The sequence below is a fragment of the Meriones unguiculatus genome, chromosome 5 (genome assembly GCF_030254825.1).
Source record: "Meriones unguiculatus strain TT.TT164.6M chromosome 5, Bangor_MerUng_6.1, whole genome shotgun sequence".
In the NCBI taxonomy this organism is placed as follows: domain Eukaryota; kingdom Metazoa; phylum Chordata; class Mammalia; order Rodentia; family Muridae; genus Meriones; species Meriones unguiculatus.
The window spans coordinates 84,349,750-84,371,837 of record NC_083353.1 but is presented as its reverse complement, the minus strand read 5'-3'; the positions used below and the strand labels follow the sequence as shown (position 1 = coordinate 84,371,837).

At 41.3% G+C, this 22,088-nt stretch overlaps 1 protein-coding gene across 2 annotated transcripts in view; it reads left to right on the top strand.

Moving 5' to 3' along the window:
* Window positions 1-22,088, top strand: part of Prickle2 (prickle planar cell polarity protein 2) — a 331,379-nt gene that overhangs the window by 150,043 nt on the left and 159,248 nt on the right. The window lies entirely within an intron of this gene.

The following is a 22,088-nucleotide window of genomic DNA, read 5'->3' as shown; positions in this document are numbered from 1 at the left end:
GAGGCCTTGGGTTCGATTTGTAGTAGCAACTGCCCCTCCAAGAAATAAATGGTTTAAAAAACAATGCATGGTTCAGGCTGGCTCAGTCAGTAGAGTGTTTACGGTACAAATGTGAGGACCCAAGTGCAGGTTCAAAAGACATATAAAAAGTCAGGTATTGCATTAGTGTTCCTGTAATTCCAGTGCTGGGAGATAGAGACGGGGGTTTCTGGGCCTTATTGACTACCTTTTCTTGCAAATTGGTAAGTTTCAGGTTGAGTTAGGGAACCTGTCTGAAGAGACAGGCAGGGTTAGAAGATGTCAGACACAAAGCTCTGTCCCTCGCAGGCACACCTTTATGCACACGCCTGCACAGGTACACACGTACACACAGACACGAAAGTTTCAGGTTTTTCATTGCATAAAAGTTGACAGAAATGATCCTTTTTGACAGCTTCCCCCCACCCCATATCTCTATCCATCTGTCTTTTGATAGTTTATTATTCGCCCTGTCTTCAGACAAAGAGCACATAAAGTGTGTCTTAGGCAGACCATGTTGAGACACTAATTGCCTCATTAGGGGAAAGCCGGGTTCTGTGCCAGTATCCTCTGGCAATAGAAGGCAGGAAAGAAAACTGACCCTTTGGTAGTTCTCAGTTAACTGACTTATAGGCCAACTCCCATTACAACAACAAATACCAACACAGCAAAGCCTTTGACTAAAACTAGGACTTCCAGATCTCAAACAAACAATGGCCTGCTCATCACAAGCCCTGAAATCCCAGGCCTACATGAGTATTAGGATTTTTTTCATAATGGAATTTGACCTGCAGTCATGCTTGGAAATAGAATGAAGCTTTAGGAAGGATTCTGCACATGAATGGGAGAAGGAAAAGGCCTCATTTGTGTTTCTCTGAAATATGCTATCAGTGAACCAGGGCAACCCTTTAATAACATGATGAATCCTTGTACGCATCCAAGAGATTAACAAAAGCTGTTCATTGAAATATGAGCAGCCACTCGGCTCCTAGAACAAACGGTGGCTGCTAATCTCTAGCACTGGCACCTGGGATGCTCTTAGGAACTGTCTGTTGAACGAAGAAAGGATTAAGTGAAACTTCAAACTTATATTTCCAAAGACAGTGAATGGAAAAGATCCATGGGGTGAATCTTACTCTCCACAGAGGCAGCTTTTAATGTCCAATGTAAAAAAGTCCTAGTCTGCTGGCCAGGGTTCTGATGGCTGTTATAGGTTTGTTTCTCTTTGGCTCTAGAGGTGAGCAGCTGATGAAGGAAGCTGTGTTCATCATGAACTTCAAAAGTGATATGGTGGGACCTGACTGAATTTTTCTGAAAGAGGCCTTGATTACATAAGAATCTATATAATAAAGAATTGTATCCTTCTGCCACTAATATATCTGCTGTGGTCTCCTCTGTTGAGATTTGTGGGGAGATAATCCTGGGCCCTCAGCTTTTTATTTAAACATAAAAATACCACCACAACCAGTAATAATAATATAGATAGATAGGAAGGTAGGTGGCTAGATAGATAGATAGATAGATACATAGATAGATTCATAGATATCAGAATATTCTTAAGGGTCACTGATACCAACTGTAGCATATGATTGAAAAGACAATTGTTTGTAATTTGACCCTAGCACCAAATTAAGTCTGTAAATCATATTTTCATATTCTTTATAGATAAAGGAGTAGATACTCTTTCCTTTTTCTACTTTGCAAGTAAGGAAATTAGAGTAAAGAGAGTTCAGGTATTTCATCTAAAATCTTACAGTAATGCTATTAAGCATTGCTGCTAAAATTTGAACAAAGTCATTTTAACTCCTTAAATTATGCAATTAGATTGGAAAGACAGCTCAGTCAGTACAATGCTGCCTTGTAAGCATAAGGGCCTGATTTCAATAACCAGAATTGATGTAAAAAATAAAACATCAAGTATCCAGAAATAAGAGAGAATGCGTGGCATTTGCCTTTCTGGGTCTGGATTACATCACTTATATAATACATTTTTGTTTCATCCATTTACCTGCAAATTTCATGGTTTCCTTTTTCTTTATGGCTGAATAGAATTTACATTTTCACTGTCTGGTCATCAGTTAGGGGCATTTAGGTTGTTTCCATTTCCTGGCTGTTGTGACTAGATTGGAAATGAATATGGCTGAGCAAGTATCTGTTGAGTAAGATGTTGAATTCTTTGGATAAATGCTAAGGGGTGGTATTTCTGGATTACATGGTAGAGCTATATCATTTGGAGAATTCTTCCACACTAATTTCTATAGACCCTACTTCTGACTCTTTAGTTGTGAGCATATAACCAACTGGAGGATTGGCAAGAGTGAGGACAGTATAGAAATGATGTAAACTCAGTGCTCATGCATGGAATTCTCAAAAAATATAATAAAAGAAATGCAAAAATATCAAGGAGTGATAGCAGGTGGTTGTAATCTCGGTGCTAGGAAGACAGAGACAAATGGATCTTTGGTGCTCACTGGCCAGCCAGCATCGCCTATTGGGTGAGCGGGCTAGTGAGAGACCCTGTCTCAAAATCAAGGTAGATAGCACTTGAGAAAAGTTGCCTAAGGTTGTCTTCTGTCACACGCACAGGCATCCGCACATACAAGTGCACCAGCACACAGAAAACCATGCATGCGCATGCAGAAAAGTCATGCGCATCATCACCTTCCCTCAGTGTATGCTATCTTTAGAACCTGTGGACGTTTGAAGTGGATATTCTTGAGTAAGTGGTCATTCAACGATATTAATTAAGCATCTGTGGACTACCCAGCATGGGCCAGAGTCGGGGCTGCAATGGTGAACACAAACGGCCGATGTGGCTTCCGTCTTGTGTTGTTAGTGGCCACGTGTATGAGGTTTAGGCGGGACATTAAACATAGTTCCAGAGTGACCTTTCATGAAGGAACATGCTTCAGACCAAGAAGAAAGAATGCACAGGAGGCTTAGGTCCACAATGAGGAACGGCAAGGTGAGAGACATGTGGCATTCCTTGCAGTAGAGGAGTGTATGCTAGTCAGTGGGTAGAACCATGGACTTTCTATCCTGGCACAAGTACCAGGATGAGGCTGCAGAGTTTGGCCTGGGCAGGGTGTGAAGGGCCCTGTGGCCCACAGAAGACTCATTTTACAAGGATCACAACTCTGTTAAGGGGCTATAAATTAAAAAAAAAAAAAAGTGAGGTGAATAGATCTGGATTTTGAAAAGCTCTCCTTGGTGTCTGTAGCAAGTACAGTTGGAGGGAACATTAGTCAGCCACTCCCCCTAGTGCAGACGCTGTCTCTAATTGCCTTCAAAAGTGGCAGTGGCAATGAGTAGAGCAGACAGTTTTGAGAGGGCAGGGGATATCATTGTTAAAATGCTGAAAAGACCAGGTCAAATCTAAGTTCTAGCTGTGTCTCCTGACCTTTGACCTCACTGTACCTTCAACTCCTCATCCTGTTTTGGTGCTTTCTTCACGACCCCATGACAAAGTGAAGGGGGAAACAATTCTTGTAGGCTCGATCGCACACCCTCTTACACAGTGTGCTAACTCAGAGGTCCTCAACCCGTGCGTGGGCCGTGACTCCTTCGGGGATTGAATGGCCCCTTTATAGGGGTCACATATCAGCATATCAGATATTTGTGCTACAGTTCACAATAGTAGCACATTTGCAGCTATGAAGTAGCAACAAAAATAATTTTATAGTTCCTCACCACAGCATGAGTAACTTTATTAAAAACACTGTGTTGTTCACAGAGTCCATGCCCCTCAGAAATACCTTTTTCCTGAGTGGCCCCGTTCCCTCCGTTCTTCACTTCATCCACGTTTTCTTGAGCAACTTCTCTCTTACACCTTCTCAAAATCAGGTCCTCTGCCTCTTTTCGTAAGTTAGCTCACCAAGTTTCAGTGGCCTCTTTCCCCCTTGCTTCAGGACACGGAGATGGGAAATAATACGGCAATTACGGTAACTGTTTATTCTAAAGGCAGCATTCAAATTTGTGTGGTAATGTCTGGTGGAAAGTGGGATTTTGAAATCACGCTTTCCTCACAGTTGAGCAATAAGTGAGGTACTCCCTAGGCAAGACTGGGCTCGTCTGAGGAGCACACCACTCCCTCCCGGAACTGCTGCCCAACATGTTTAGTCACCGTGGAGTAATTGCCCTAGGAATTCTTCAGCCTGTGAGGCATCCTGCTTTATTAATATACTAAATATAGGGTACATTTATGTGATTTTATTGACTGAACAACATGGCCAAGTTTTTTAACCCTGGGGAATTTAAAGGATCTGAGCCCTTTGATTTGAATTTGTTATATTTTTTCATAGTATATTCATTGTACATGGCACTGTGTTATGTAAGGACATTTCTATATAAGTATTTATTTTAGGCATAACCCCCAGGCCCTCCTGCACTCTTATTTCTTACCCATCCCTCCTCCTGTTCATTCCCTTTGTTCTCCCAGATAGTTTTGCTTTCTGCTGTTAGGTATCATATCTACATGATACTTGTCTTTCTGAAACTGACTGAGGTTGCTTAATTTATCTCAAATTGCATCCAGTTGCAAACAACATAATTTCATTCTTCTTTGTGGCTAAAAAATATGCAATTGTGTATATGTACTGCATTTTCTTTATCTGTTTCTCCGTTGTTAGACACTTATGTCGATTCAGTAGTTTCACTATTGTGAATAGTGCCGCAATAAACACTGCCGTGGAAGCAACTTTGGGACGCTTTGGGTAGATCTCCAGGAGTGAGAGATCTGGGCCATATGGTAAATCTTCTTTAAGTACTTTGAGGAACTTCCATACTGATTTCCAGTGGCTGAACTGGTTGACATTCTTGCTTGATTTCTTAGTGACTACTTAATTTTCCTTTCTCTGACTGTTAGTGAAATTGTACGTTTTTTTCACGTGTTTATTTCGTGCTTGTGCTTTATCTTCTCAGAACTATCTGTTCACATTATTAGTCATTTATTTATTGGTTTCCTTGATTCCATATTGTTTTGTTTTGAGCTGTTGGTATATTCTATCTACCAATCCTCTGTTGGAAGTGTAAGCTAGCCAGGATTTTCTCCCATCCTATGGGGAGACAGTTCCATCTCTTCACCTGATTGCTTCTTTTGCTGTACAAAAACTTTTAACTTCATGAAATCCCATTGTTCAATTGTTGACATTATTACCTCTTTAACTGGGATAAACTGGTGAACTGGGGTGGGATGGGGAGGGCAGAAGAAGGACAATGGGGAGGGATAATGAACATGAAAGACCTTTTGAAAACTTTACATGGAAACCTACCAATATAGAAGCTTCCTACAACATGTAAATATGTAAGAAGAGTTTTAATGGATCTACCCTACAACAGGATGGACAATACCACAGCAAAACACCACATACTAGCAAATAAAGACCCTAGTAACTAAAACTGGTGAGCTGTTGACCTATGGGATCCCATAAACCAGCAAACATTATAGGCTATCATCCTATATTCCTTCCTCAAGTCCAGCATCAGGCTCTCAAACAATACAAGCTAGAGCTGTCAGGAAAGAGGATTCTCAATCGAGAAAATGCCTTGTAAGATTGGCATATGGGCAAGTCTGTCGGGAATTTTCTTGATTAATTATTGACGTAGGGGGGCCCAGCTCTGGGCAGGTGCTTCTGGGCTGACTGAGTGAGCAGGCTGAGCAAGTCAGGAGGAACAAGCCTCTAAGCAGTGTTTCCTCATTGTATCCTCGTTGGTTCCTGCCTCCAAGGTCTTGCCTTCAGTTCCTCCCCCGACTTCCCTTCATGGTGGATTTGCCTGCAAGATGAAGTCACTCTGCAAGCTGGTTTTGGTCACAGTGTTCTATCAGAGCAATAGAAATCTAACTAAGACATCATCTGGCTTTCTCCTCCTTTCCCGAAGAGTTACCTTTTCCTTCTCCCTTTAATAATTCTTGTATTTTTAATGAATTACGGAAATAACTAAAGTAAGTATTGTTGATTTAAAGCATCCTAAAACTGTATGTAAGTTCTATAAAAATAAGTCTGTACCAAAATGTTTTCAATTAGAATTACAAGAACAACATGTTATTCAAACCAGGATGGATTTTCCAAAACATTAAAACATTTACCCACTATTTACATGTCTCAAAGCACAAACGGTAAAAGGGGTTTTTGTGGGTTTATTTCTTCTAAATGTCTCAATGTACTTCATTGCAAATCTTCCCCAAGTTGAAATGTGCTGACCTGGTAAGGAAATGCTTGCCATTCCAACGCCTTCAGAAGGTGCCTTGGCAACTGGTTAAGCTCTTGTGATTTCAGAATTTCTATGGGAGGCACAACTAAGTTGTCTCTTTTCATGCCTTGGGGGTTGTCTTAACCACGTTTGCAGTTAGTATGCCACTGACAACATAAATTTAAAGGTGGGTAGCCTACCATTTAACTTTCGTAGATGTTAACTCTGGAGCAGTTCTCCTCATCACCCGTGTTCACCACACGGGGCTTGCATTTGTTAATTTTTTTCATGGTATCTAAAGGGCTTGCCTGGTAACTGACCTTTTGGTGTTATTGAAAAGCAGCATGTTTGTGAGGGAGGAGGAGGGAACAAGGCAGGAAAGGAAGAAAAGAAGAGACAGGGAAAGAGGAAGGAAGAGAAGAAGGTAGATTTCTGTGACTTGGGGCAATAACTCTTGTAGAATTAAAATGGGGCCGGGTTTAATTTTAGATGTCTTGATCGACACGCAGTTATAGCTTAGTCTTTGTGACTGCCCAGGTCCTTAACTGCTTTGGGACTAAAGCCTAACCCTGGCAGCGGAGTGTCACCTTCGTGGAGCCTTTGGCCAGCTCAGTCATAGGAGGGAGCAATACAGTTGCAGTTGATTGAGACTGTCCGGATCAGAGTTCAGTGTTTTCGTTTTGAAGAAAGAAGATAGATGTCCGTGGTTCAGGCTCAGTGAGAAACCCCAAGACACGCCTTACTACGAGCTAGATTTGGTGGCTGGCCCCCTTCGTGGTGGTCCTGTGCTGTCCTGAGCTCTCATACTTCAGACCCAAATTGTTCATAGACGCGTCTCCTAACTTCTATGAAAGAAGGATGGTAGATACTTAGATTTTTGCCTAAATTTTATTCATTGAAAAATATAAGCATATCTTGGTCTATGTTACTATAATTAATTTAAAAGACTTTGTGGAAATAGTCTTGCTTCAGTTTGGACTGTTGGATAAATGCATGCGTTGAGTACCTGTCTTCTATGTTGCCTGGGATTGGACGAAAGTCCATGTGCATACTAGCAGCACTCATTTTGTTTTGGTGTATTAACTCATCTGGTTGATACATAGTTTTAGGAGCTGTTTTCAAAACAATGATGTCTGTTTGCATATTTCTATTCTATTACCACCAAGACAATCAGGGTTTTGGGCAGAATTCATACTCAGGCACTCCATACCAACAGGGCTTACTCTGCAAGACATAATTTATTTTGTAACTTATGGTGAAAGAAAGTTTTTAGCCATTTATGCTTTGACCTTCTAGAAATAAGCCCATTGATGGTATTATAAATACTAAACTTTATCCCCATCCCCCAAAGAAATTAAGAAATGAGGCCTTTCCGTCTGTTTATACTGGGGTTAAAATTGCAGTGATTTGGCTCATCTCTGCACCTCCATTTGAAAAACATTTATCACTATTTCACAGTTTTTATTAAACTGGAAAATTATAAAGATTGATTTTTAAATACTGTTAGGTCAGCAAACATAACTGCATGTTAGTCTAATGCTTCTCAGCTTTCTATCTGGGGATACAGGGTTTTCCTCTTATTGCAGCCACAAAATTAGCATGTCTTCTCTGTGTGACATGATCATATGTATGCAGTTTTGCACACATGTCTTCTAAGCTCCATCATTCCCCCTAAAGTTGATTTAGGCATCTATACATCCACACACACCACCTTTGTGTGTGGATTTAAATTTTTTACGCTATCTCCCATCAATGGCTGAGAACACCAAGTTCTAGTCTCATAATTCAGCAGTGACAGGTAAAAAAAAAAAATGCAAATTTCAGAAAAGCTCATAACAATGGCCATCGTGAAGGAAACCAACAGCATGCATGCTGGCAGTCATAGAGAGAAGGGACCAAGCCAGTTGTTGCTTTCTTCAGGAGCCACAATTCTAGTTATACAGCATTACTTGCTTACGGACAATCGTCTTCAATGTAGTAACAGGTCTTTCTCATCATAGAAACTGACAGACCAGTTGGGCATCAGAAACAGAAGCGAGTGATTTTTTTGTCCATCGATCATAAAATGCTTATCAGTCCGTTTTGTTCTGTGTCAATCCGTGGGTGACAGGAATGTATTGTGAGGATTTTGGAAGCAATTCTAGAAACCAGAGCTGTGGAGTTGAACATTTCTATGTCATCCACACAGGGAGACATCATCTAAAAACGTAAAAATAGCTGCCCGCCAGTGCACACAGCAATATCGCAGCATGAAAAGATGTGTGTGTCTGCCTGTGCCCACGCACACATTTGCTGGCGAACACATTCTGTCCGGGTGGAACCCTCCCCCACTTCTGGCCACAATTCTCGACTGAGAGGTGATTCCAGTTGCTTTCAGGTGCTGAAGTCTGTCAGGGGCTGCACTGAGGCTGCCGTTGAATGTCACCTGAGAGTGCAAGCGTGCCCTTGCTGCATTACACAAGTGTCCTGTCACTCTTCATTGGGGTAGACTGGAATGCCACCTTGGAACTGTGTGGGCATTTGCTAACCAAGGGAATTTGGCAGCAGAGATCAATGCTGTTTCCCTGTGAGGCAGTAGGTTGTACAAAAAAGTGGCACCAATTCCTGTCAGGTGAGCAGGCTCCCCTAAGGAAAAAGTTGGGTAGTAGTAGGTTGTTAAGTTCTTGGTTCTTTCAGGTTCTAGGTCCAGAGTAGCAGCCACGTGCCTGAAGGGGATAAGGATGTGCTAAGAGGGAAGTAAAGGTGAGAGCTCCCGGGGTCAATGGTTGGAAGTGAAGATTGCACCTCCACCTGCCTCTGCCTGAGTGGACCCTCACAGAATTTAGGGCCTGGCTCAGCTGATTATAAATTTCTCAATATACCTTTGAGTGAGTGAGTGTGTGGTGTGTTGTATGTGCTATGTATTGTGGTATGTGGTGTGTGTGTTCTGTGTGCTGTGTGCATGTGGGGGTGTATGGGCACGTGGGTGTGTTTCCCAGGTTTTTAAAAGTTGGCAACTACTAGAGATTTCTGGGGGACATAACCTGAGCCAAACATCATCTTTGTTAACCAGAGGACCTTGTGAGCCAAGACCAATCTGTTCCATATGGCCCCAGAGCATCGCCTTTAGTATCACCTGGGATCTGGGTGGGAATTCAGACTTCCAGGCCCCACCCATCTTTGCTAAAACATTTTAACAGGATTTTGAATAATCACACTCCATGCAAAAGAAACATTTGAATCATTGGTATTTTTTTTTCCATTTTGTGTTTGTTTCTGTTGTTGTCATTGTTTGATACAGAATTTTGTTATGTAGCCCAGGTTGACCTTGAACCTCATCACCCTTCTAGTTTGCCTCCTCTCTGGGTCTTGGAATTACGGGAGTGTACCACCCCCAGTTCATTGCTAGAAAATATAAAATGTCTTGAATATTCTCCTTTCTTAGAACATCATTCTACCGTGTTATCACTCTCGCATGCCTATTGACTGGTGAGCCATGGAGGAAGAGGTATGTCCTCTTCTCCTAGCACAGTGACAGCAGCTTCCACACAGGAACAATGAATGGATGAACAAATGCAATGAAATCCCATCACATGGGGTCTAATTAGACTTGATTAGGAAACCTCAGCAACTGTGCAATGTTTTTTAAATTAGCTATTGTCTTGGCTTTATCTTTCATCCTGCTATAACTTTTGTTCACTTTGTATTCCTAAAACCCTTTCCTTGATCTAGTTTATAATAAGTGTGTATTAACTGTATGAACCAGAAAAATCAAAAGGCTCAGTGGTGGCTCATAGGTCAATGGTTCTTTTGCCATCATCTTTTACTTAGAGACTGTGACTTCTGACTGAAAACTCGTATTGTGTCATGTATAGCTATTATATACATATATATATGTAAATGTATATTTTACACCTATCGTGGCCCTTCTGAGCATGTGGGTTTAATTTTGAAAACTACGGTAAAATTTTCGTCATAGATAAGGATTAGGTAAATAAGAAGAAGAATTCTATTTTAGGCCCCAACAAGCTATAAAACTGGCTTCTGTAAACGTGTTGCCTAACTTACCCTTTTGTTCATTATGAACAAATGAAGGGATAATTGTCACTTCTGAGAATTATAATAAAATTAGTATAGGTATTTGACTATAATGAATTTAAAGGCTTTTATACAGTTTTTTTTAATAACAAGGATGTTTAACTATGCTGTTAAGCTTAGTCAACTGATGTTTTTCTGACATTCAATTTTCAAGCAGTGTATTTTGATAGACCTTTAATAACGTTTGCATAATTAAAGGGCAATCATAAATGATGCACTTTAGGTTGTTAATAGTTTGTTACATTCATGAAATAAAGATGATGACTGAGGGGGAAAAATGACTTTTACTTTATGCACAATATACTTGGAATTCTAAAAGCTTGTATTGCTTTTGTAAGTTAACTGAAATGAAATGTATGAAAAATTGAGGAAGTTCATAAACTTTTGAACTTAATGAAATCTAGTTGAAGATTAGTTTTCATTTTATATTTTCAAAGTTCATTCTAAAAGGGATATGTGATAGAATTTTAAAATCTAATTTGGTGTATGGATGATTGGGAATATTTTGATCTGTTCTTGGGGTGGTGTTTTTATGAGATTCTTTTGGGAAAAGGTATTTTGTGGTCTTGATAATTGAAACAATTGTTCATATTATGTAATTTTTCATAACTTTATAGAAAATGAAGAATGTGTGTGTTTATGTAGTATGTAGTATCTAGCATGTATGTAGTATCTAGCATGTATGTAATTTAGTATATATACGTACACACACATACAAACAGGAATGAGTGTGCTGTGGTGTGCATGTGGAGGCAGCAGGGCAACCTTGGATATCAGTTCCCTGCTTTTGGCATTGGTTGAAGCAAGATCTCTTTGTTCTCCACCATGGCATGTGTGCCTGGCCCTCTGGCCTGTGAACTTCCGGTGACACTCCTGTCGCCCCATTGGCCATAGGAGCACTGGGATTAAAGACATGTACTAGTTTTCCTGGCATTACATATGTTTGGTGGATTTACCCTAAGGTCATCACACTTGCATCAGCACTTTATACACCGCAGTCCTCAAACTAAATGTTCTTAAGACAAAAGTAAAGCACAGCAGTAAGTGTAGTCTGTTAAAATCAGTACTCTAGAACAGGTACTGCCTAGGCTCAAAGTCTGGTTCTGCTACATTGTAGCCATGTGACATTGGGCAAAAATTACCAGATCTCTGTGTATTTAAATTCCCCCACTTACATGCTAAATGATAGCATTATTCCCAAAGAATTGTTGCACAAGAATAAGTAGGTTAACTTATGTAATGTTCTTTGAAGGATATCTGACACAATGTAAGTACTGGATCAGTTATCTGGTGCTGCGTAACAAAGCACCCTGAAATTTAGTTGGTGATTTTGAGTGAACAGTCCTGGGCTCCTTTGGCTAGACGTGGATAGTCGAGGGTGGCTTTGCTTGTTTGTGTTATGTGATGACAGGCTGAACGTGTGGATGTAACCTCAGCACCAAGACAGCTATACCCAAACGCAGAACGTCCTTATAACAAGCCTCTGTTGCTGTCACATCTGCCAACACCCTGACTGGTCGGAGCAAGTCAGAGTCAAATTCGGGCACCATGAGAAGAGACGACTAAGGAACGTAAGTGCAAGAAGAGGACCTGTGCAAAGTGTTTTGCAGACTTTCTCCTTCACACACCTTATAAACATTAGCCACTGTTGCTATTGTCATTATTGGGATCATCCCTCTAAACAGAAAGCCACTGAAATTAACTGCTCTTGAGTATGCCTTTGGTTAGTCATTAGCGTTGCTGTTTCCAAATATTGTGGGAGCCTCAAAAATTAATACTTGCAACAAGAGAGTTTTTAAGAGGAGCTTATTCTGCAGAGCTGAAATTATTATTTTTGTTACAAACTGTAGCTGTCCCTGTTGGTCTCCCTGGGAGCATTTTGCAGGCTATAAAATACAGCGATTACTATGGTAATCATATTGCAAGTATAAAATGGCTTTGACCTACTTGTTAAAATGCAGTGCGTATTAAAATAAAGACTGTGATCTTAAAGCTAAATGAACTCAGAATAAAAAGAATGGCAAGTTCACAGTGCTAGATCTTTGCTGGAAAGAGGGTGTTGGATATAGAGCTGCACATTGCTTTAGCTCCCACATTTTCTCTCTGAAGCTGTGTCCTCTGGAGAATGACTCCCAGTCTCAGCATCTCCCACCCTAGCTTGCAGAGTCACCATTTGCAGAGGCGCTGTGACACTTTGCACGTGACACTATGCCGGGTCTTCCATGTGTCTCTTAGTTTCTCATCTTAACAACACCATGAAGCATAACTTATCATTGTCCTTTTATCAGTAAGGAAACTGAGGCTCAGAGAGATCAGATGATCTGCCGCAGGCACGGAAGTTCTTCTTTCAAAGCTTTAGCTCACTAAAAACATGGAACCAGGGTTCTGAGACTTCAAAGAAGAAATTGATCAGTTTCATGAGTTGATTTGGTTCCATAGATTTACTTTCATTGCCTTTGCAAATTGACATTCATTTATGCAAGAGATACTTATTAGCTACTCCCTGGGAGCCTGGCAGTATACTGGCAGTTCTGTTCTTTCATAGATAGGGCTCCATGGGTTTTCAAGAGTGGAGGGAGACTCCCTAGGCATCCCCGATGAGAGCTGGAGGGTAAGCAGGCATTGCTTAGGGGCTGCTTTGTGTTTTAGGTAGCCACAGTAGGAAGAGAAACAACCCAGAGAGAGCTACACAGAGGACAGCTTAACATACACATGGAGATTAGGAACTGGGGACAATGGGAAGCCAGAAAAGGTTTTGAGTAGGTGCTGATAGAGTCACACAGGCCATTTAAATGGGATGGCTGTAACCACAGTATATACAGTTGGATTGGGATTGGCTGAAGGGGGAAGATATAAGACTTCCTGTGGGAATCCTATTAGATGGGCTGGTACCAAAGTCTAGAAGCGAGATGGTTGTGCTTAGAACAGAGCACACCACCAGGAACTGAGAAATAAAGAATATTCAGAGCATTGTGAAGCTATCCTCTGTCGACAGGAGTAAAAGGAGTTGAAAATAGTGTCTGTTGTAAGTCTGCTTGGAGAGTCTGGGTAGAGTACTCCTCTGAGGAAGAAAACTTAAGGGAAGATGTTGATGTACAAGCTTTGAGTGGGAAGATGACACTTGAGTCTGTAAGATTTGAGGGTGGGCATTTCCAGCAGGTCCTTTGTTCATATGTTAATGAAATTTAAAGGAACTTTCTGGGCAGGAACCAAGCTCTGAGGTCTGCCATGTTTTCTCCATCCTTTTCCCCTCCTCATCTGCCTTGTTTTGTTTCTTGTCTTCTGTACTACTGTAGAAACTAAGGCCACTATAGGTCAAGAATCCATATGTTTAATTTACAGAAAAGACCCACACCTAGCACAGTGCCTGGTAGAGTATAAGAAATGCCTTGGAACGAGCATGGTGGTGCACACCTTTAATCCCAGGGTTCGGTAGGCAGAGGCAGGTAGATCTCTGAGTTTGAGGCGAGCCTGATCTACAGAGCAAGTTCCAGGACATCCAGGGCTACACAGAGAAACATTGCCTTGAAAAACTGAGGGGGGTGGGAAATATCTTGGAGAAGAGGGAGAATTCCGTTGACTTTGCAAAGTAGAAGTGCTGAGAGCAGGAGGGGCCCTAGCAGACTTGAGAAAGAACAGACCTAGGAGTCTATTACAGAGAAAACTGAACTGGGGTCTCTCCTCTCTGCTCTGGGGGCATCTTCAGAGAGAGAGAGCTACCAGGTGAGTGAATGACAGAGCATTTAGCAGTTAGAACTTCCAAGAACACAGGCAGAACAGCCCTGAAAATGTAATGATTTCTGAAAATGATAGGCAAAAGGGACTTAAGCATGCATTTCTTTTTCTCTCTTTTCCTCCCCTTTCCCTTCCTCCTTGCTTCCTGTTTTACAGTCTTTCCTCCCTTCTTTGTTCTTTTTCATTTTCTGCACTTAAAAAACATTTTTTTTAATCCAAAAGCAAGTTATCTGTAAGCGTAAGTGAAGAAAGATGACTCAGTCCTTTTGAGTTGCACAGGAAACAAAAAAGATTTTCTTTTCAGGCTATTGGATCAGTCAGGGCTTCCTTCCAGAGAAAGGCGCATTGGGAAATATTTAGGGGCCTGTTCCAGGGCCTGCTGGTGAGTACTGTGATCATTAGTGTACTCTGCTGTGGACCTAGACACGGACCGTGTCATAGCTGGCAGGCATTCACCACTTTTTTTTTTTCAAGAGAACCAATTACTCTGAGACATAATTATCTAACCCTCCTCCGCCCCCGGTGCACACACGTGGAGTACATTCTCTGAATGGGAATTCTGCCTCCCAAGTCTCAGGTCTTCTGCTGGGCAGCTTGTGCTCCTCCTGGAATAATTTGTTAAGGGGTTAAATTACGCCAGAGTGGAGATGGCCTTTTTATAGCCTGGTAAGTTCAGGCTATCAGAATTTCCCACAATCATTTTATTTTCTTTGATATAAGTAATTTTGAGACATAACCCTCTACATTATAATTACTGAGTCATATTAATTGGTGTGCGGTAATTACTGCCCATAGGCTGGCTAGTAAATTCAGGAGCACTAATTCTAGACTTAGTCCTAGAAAGAAACCTAAAGGCAAAAGCTTCATACTAGAAACAGTGTTATTTTAGTGTAACCTGTTAGTGATAGTTGTCAATTCCATGATAACGAATCGTCAGAACTGTCACCTCTGACCCTTGTTCTGTTGTATACCCTGCTCTCTCTCCTTACCCACCCTCCTCCCCACTAAGTATGTAAAAGCAAGTCTCAGGTGCCATGTTGCTTTAGCCTTGTGTATCTATGCACGTTTCTTTGAGAAGCTTGGATGCTTTCTAACAGTTACAGATCACCTAGCAACAACCGGGTTTGTCAGAAGATCTGAACCCATATCCCATAAGCAGCAGTTGATAAGCCTAGATTGATAGAAGACAGGACTCGGGCTGTGGACAGTGCTGCAGAGAAGGGATGAACTTGTACCTCTCCCATATGCGGGAGAGGAATGGCTGCCAGTTGACAGCACAGAAGAGCTAAACGAAGGACCAGCTGTCCTGGGGTGAGCTGAGCAGCCTTAGGAACTTTTGGCCCAGATGAAGTGTGAGCACACTGTAGCGAGTTTCTGTTCGTTTTATGGATGAAGTGCCTGCTGTGTTAAGTCCCAGGAATGCTGTGAGCACCATTTCTTCCCCTCAAGAAGTTTCCATTGTGTGGTTCAATGTGCCAAGGTGTGAGGTGGTATAGGGATGTGTTACAGGACCAATCCATTCATTAACCGACATCATTATACATTGCTCAAGGAACATTCTTTGGGACTTCCACATCTTGTAATTATTTCACTGCAGGTAGAATTCCAAAACTTCATCTCTCTTTGAATGTGGAAGGAGAAACTCCACAGCTTCTGTCAGTTCATGGTCTCTAACTAGTTGATTTTCTTGAACATTTGTTTTTATCTTTGCTGTTTTTCAAGATCTTTGTGAAAATGGATGAGATAACAGGAAAATATTTAATACAGGGAAAATGAAAACCAAGGTGATAACTGGAAGTGGTTCTATCTTTGGGAAGGGTTAAGTTATTTATTTATTTATATTTCAGACAGCAAAATTCACTCATAGATTCACAATTTCATTAGCTTTGACAAACATAACTATTATTACAACCAACATATAAACCAGTCCTGTCTCTTCCCCCCAATTTTTCATATTGGCAACTACTGATCTGCTCTCTGGCTGGTCCAGTAATATGACACTTTCTGGGATATTGTATAATAGAAACATCAGGAATGTAGCTTTCTGAGTCTATCTGCTTTAGCTTTGCATGATACATTTAAAATTTACTGTTTGGTTGCATCTTAATCACTGGATAGCAAGCAGTCTGATATCTAGATGTGTCACAATTTATTATGACTAATTTAAGGTAGGCATAACATATATGTATCACGAACATGGTACTTAGTAAAATCGTATTTTATAAACATCTTTCAGTATTATAGAAATGGTTAGGAGTGGGTCTAGTCCTAAGCAATGTGCTGATTGCAGAGTTATTTGCCATACGCCATCTTAAAAAGAAACATTTTATTGATTGTGTGTGTGTGCTTATGTGCACGTGGAATATTTGACACAGGTGCATGTTGAAGTCAGGAGACAACTTATAGAAGATTCTGGGCATCCAACTCAAGTTGTCAGGCATGTGCCTCTACCTACTGAGCCATCTCACTGGCCCCACAAGTCATTTTTTAATTTATCTACTTCACCAATAGCGGATCCTTTCAAAACATAAATGAGTTCTGCTCATGTCATCTTAAACCAGAGCACAGCTTTTCAAGTGTCAAGATTTCCAAAGGCCTGATTTCCACATTCTCTTACTCCTTTTAATCCATCCCTTCTCTGCTCCCCACTCACCCTTACCTTCCTCTGTACACTCTTTCACTCTCCAGCTCTCTCTACTCCTCCCCTCCCATATTCTGTTGGCATTTATATAACTGAATTAATTAGACCTGTTTCTCAAGGAGCTAGTTTTCCATAAAGTTCATTTTGCAGTTGGCATGACAGAAGAGCTGGCATATTAATCAAATGCTACAATTTGTTCTTTGTATCTGAATCAGTCCGAGGTCGGGCTCACTGCTTATCTATTGTCATTTGTACCACTCTGTCCCTTGCAGCTGTGAACCTGGCTTCTTTGTGGCTGGGTGGGTGATGGTTGTGAGTGTTGATTGCGAGGAGAATGGCTTAACAGGGACAGACCCTATCTCTATAGATAGTGTTACAGAGCCCCGAGGATATAAAGTATCTGTATGAAAATAAATCACAGCTTTTCTTTTCCTTGTTTGGCTGATAATATCTATAGTGTTTAATGGAAGAACACGATGAAAACCTTTGTCCTTTCTTAAATACCATGCTATTTGCTGTTTTGTGTATTCATTTGTGTTTCTGAAATATATTCACTTAATTCCTTCTCCCTCATGCACTTTTAAGTCCCCAAACATCCTCAGATAATATGTAGTTACTGGTGTGTATCTGAGGGGGAAGGGGAAGGAGGAGTTGAGCTATGTAGCTCCTGGAGGGATCAGACTTGGTAATTTTATGTTTAATCAGTTCGTCATAGACTGTAAAGACTTATGAAGGATTTGAGTTCATGTCTTAGAGGTCCATCAGAAAATTTCAACCTCTCTCTCTCTCTCTTTCTGCATCACTTATTCACACACACGCATACACACTTTAGATATGAAAGTTCTTGATTACCTCTGCTAACGCTGATGAATTGAAAATGTTATTTCAGAAATAAAGATCAGTTCTGTTTTCTCATCTGAGGGATGAGGTGGTTGGATTATCTGGGAGTTGTTAGATGGGCTGTATGACTCCTTATCCAGTGACATGACAGATATCACTAATCAATCATAGCACACTTTTCTGCCAGAATATACCCTCCAACTTCTTGTGAAGTCAGCACTCCAGGAAGCCACTACTGATCAGTATGCATTGTTACCTAAGAGATGAAATCTGGTTACCATTCTGAAGCAAGTATTGTTTAAATCCTAAAATATAGCCGGAGTGGTTTACAAAAGTTGGAGAACCAGCGGATGGCACAGAAAGAATGTAGGAGAATGCGAGTAAATTAAAGTGAAGATCTCAGATTTCAGCATGACATGCTCTCTGAAGGCAGGTACCATGTTTTATTCATGTTTCTGGTTTTACCTATCCTCTCCTGCAAATCCTTTCTCATTGTAGCCATTGCATGCATATCCATTAGAGACTGCAAGAAAGAATGAATGGGAAAACATGTCCTTGCCAATCTTTTCCCTCTGTAAGACTTCAGAGTTCAGTGCATCTTCCAAAGAACAGGCACAAAACTTAATCCTTTAAATGTCATCAACATTAATTCAGTCCATTCCTCCAGACTGGCTAGTTGCCTGTCTAGCAACATGGCACACTTGGCTACACTTGAGAGTTTCCTTTCCACCATTTGTCCTTGCAGTTCAAGAATGTCTGAGGGTAATACTGTGGAGGAGGCACTGAACCCTCTCCTGACATCACTCTGAACACTGCCACTTTGATCAGGAGTTGGAAGTTAGAAGATTTAATGACACACAGAACTATGTTATGCTTCAGCTTTAGACAAAGCAGAAAATCACTTCCTTGAAATAAAACACATGCAGACCTTTCTACTTATTTTTGAGCATTTGTTTATGGCTCTTTTATGAAAATGACTGAGGTTTGATGCCATGATAACCTCGACTCTAGAAGACTGTTGTTCGATATGCATTTTCCATTCTCCACATAGTTTTGTGGAAATAGGCTGAAGCCTTTCCTCTCTAGCATCAGGGAAAGAAATTATATATATATGTGTAATTATATATATATGTAATTATATATTATATTTATATAATATCTACACATAGATATAGATATATACACACATAGATATACACACATATATATCTTTGCAAACAGAAAACATTTTCTTTTCTACCCAGTCAGTGGCGTTTACATAATAATAACTGTCTGTTTAATTCAAAAAGTTGTGCAGGCCAAGTACTCTACACAATACTTTGTATATGTTCTCCTAAACTTCAAAATACCCCAAGACTAGTGCTATGAATTACATTTTAAAGATCAGTGGAGCTTAGAGAAGTTACATGACTCAGCAAAACTCATAACATAGTTAATGCCAGTATTGGCAAGCCAAGCCTAACGAAGTGTTCCCAAAAGATACCATCTTGGCATTTCCGTTAAGGAGCCTTCACTGAGTTGCCCTTTCTTGCAAGAAGACCCTTCTCTGCATCTCCTCTCTTATGACGTACCCTGTTCTCTTAATGGCCCACGGTGAGTAAGATTTTCAATGGCAGGGAGTTCTGGTTTCATGGCTCTTTGCTTTCTCTCTCTGTGTCCTTTTTCTATTTTGATTTAGTGGCTGAATATAGTCATCTTCCCTGGGATATGTCTACCACTTTGCCCTGGTTCCCGGATATCGTATATGAAGTACAGGAACAAGAACCCGCCGTCTCTTGGTATTCACTGTATTTGCAGATGAACAAGCAGGGAAATGTCTTCCGGCTCCACGTGTGCAAAAGCAGACATTGTCCATCTCCTGGCTGCTGAGCCTCTTCACCCACCCCTGACACTGCCTTGTAACATGGCTTCAGTTTTCCCTACTTCTGTGGTTTTTTTTAATTTACTGTAGTTATATGAATGATTAATACACGTGTTTTCTTTGTTTGTTTTTATCTTGTTTGAGGACCATCCTTCCATTTTGCTCCTTGAATGTGGTGGTTCGTGAGTTTTATAAATGCCTGAAAAATTCTTGGGGCCATATGTCTTTAGCTCTTACCTCTCCCCAGTTTCTTCTTTTTCAGATTGTTTTATGACCTCTGACTTTTGAGTTTCTGGTACTCTGGTGAGCTGACATATGGCTTTGTTAGGTCTTAGGATGCTGTGAGGCTTTCCAGTAGGAACTAATTCATTCCTTATCTGCACATAGCCTGGATTTGAAAACTAGATCTCTAAAGTAATTTTTAAAAATGTGCTTGTGTGGGGTTATCTTGACATTTCATGAACAAAACTAGATTTGATGTTAGTTTTCCTTAAAAAAATCCCTGATTCAGCTTTTCATCTTTCACACTCCAAATTCCTGGATGCCACAGGCCTCAGGCTCCTCATTTGAGGGTAAAATGTCTCTGCTCACCAAGAGCGCATCTGGAGACAGGGATTCTCCAGGCCTGGATAATGGTCTTTTCATCTCCATGCTCATCGTATGTGAAGCCCTAGTGAGACTTCCTGGAAGCCCTTGTCAACCTCCTGCATGGGGATTAAAATCCAGGCCTGTCTTAGTTGCTTTTACTGTTTCTGTGATAAGGTGCCCTTAAAAAGGGGGGAAAGGGGTGAGTTATTTTGGCTTTATAGTTTGAGAATCCGGTCCATAACATTAGAGAGGGCCTGGTGCCAGGAGCTGGTTGCTTGCTTCTGCAGTCAGAAAGCAAAGGCTGATGAATACCAATGCTCAGCCTGCTTTCTCCTCTGTCTGCCTCCCAGGACCTGTGTCCAGGGTTAGACCCACCCTCTTTAAGGTGAATCTTCTCACCTGTTAACACCTGCCCCAGCTAAGGTGGGTCCTCTTCCCTCTGTTAATTGAATCAAGCTGCCCCCTCACAGACAAGGACAAAACATAGTCCAGAAAGCTGTTTGCAGATAGGCCCAGCAGCTGCTCTCCTAATCAGCTCTAGATACTGCAAGGTTGATGGTAATGGATCATCACAGACCCCAAAGAGCCAAGGCAGTCAGCTTCCGTGTACCACACACGTGCATTTCTCACGCCGCTACAAGGTTATTTTACCACAGGCGTGCTTCCCAGTTTTTATTATAAATTAGCTAAGAATTTATAAGATTTTTTTTGTCATCTAGTTGACAGGAGAGCCCGACCCACAGCCCAGGGGCTGCATGTACCCCAGAAAAACTATGATTGGACCCAACCCAAAGTCATACACATATTCAAAAGAGGAGAAGTGGGGAGTTCTTTGTAATTTAATTGCAGAGTTCTTGAGCATGGCTTTTGTAGGTGACAGTGTTGTATTGCAATGTCAAAAGGCTGGGCACACCTGCAACAGGTCTAGATATTTGAAAAGTTGGATCTTTTTCCAGCTGTTGTTTTTTTGTCACTTAGCACAGGAATATGCATTAAAATATCAATCTCCTCTTTATCTAGAATCTGCTCAGCCTTTGAAACACTTTGTTAGAAATACCAGTTTTTTGCCATTTTCTTAAGCACATTTCTAGAACCGTTTTGTGCAGATATAGTGCGCATCGGCATGCACGAAACTTGAACGTCTGTTTATGCCAACGAGTATACATTTCGCTCTCTGACTAGTATACACCTAACAGTTCATTTGAAGTTCGCTTCACATTGATGCATTTAGCTCCGCTTCTTTTTTCTCATAGCTATATGGCTATACCATGATTTACGTATCAAGTTCCCTATTACGAAATAATTGTTTCAGTTACTCATATTGTAGCAATTCCCCTCTCCCTGTGTCTTGCCTTGTGCGTCAGTTAATGTAATTGCCTCTGTTTAGCTGTCTGTTTTCCATTCCTCCCATTCCACATCATTCTGCGCTGTTGAACTTCCTTGTGGTCATCTTTCGCTGATCATCCCAAGACGTGGCACAGGTGGCCTGCCAACAGTCAATCCTTATTTCCTTTTTTCTTATGAGTGACCAGCAGTCAGACCTAGTCTCCTTCCCTAGACTCCCTATTTAAACCCTGTCATAAGGACAGGGTTTGTCACTTGAGTCCTCTGTCCTCGGGAGTTGTACACTTCCCAAGGGACAGAAAGTGACTGCATTGCTGAGAGAAAACCTGGGCCCAACTTAACTGTGAAAAGCTGGAGTCAGACGTGAATCCCAAACTAAACGCCTGGCTTGGGGGCTGCTGCTTCTTAATTAACAGTTGTCTCACCTGCCTGATTCCTTATTCAGTCCATCAACAAATATTGCCTGGAAGCTCACTGTGTAACAAACATGGAGCGAGGCATCCTGTTGATGGATGTAAAACTCTTATCCCGGTGCAAGGCCATGGATTTAAGCAAACAGTGTGCAGAGGGCCAGAAAGCAGACTGAGCAGAGACTTGGGGAGCACAGTTTCTCCAAAGGAAGGCTTTCAGCATGTGCGTTGCACCCATGGAAGGATCCGTGGAGTTGTTGCTTGGGAAGGTGGCAGGAGGAGTGAGGAGCTTGGACCAGTATTCCTGCAGCCTTTCCTTCTCACTAGCTCTGTTTGTCAGCTGGCTGCTTCTGCTACCAACAGCACCTATGCCTACTGGGCCCTT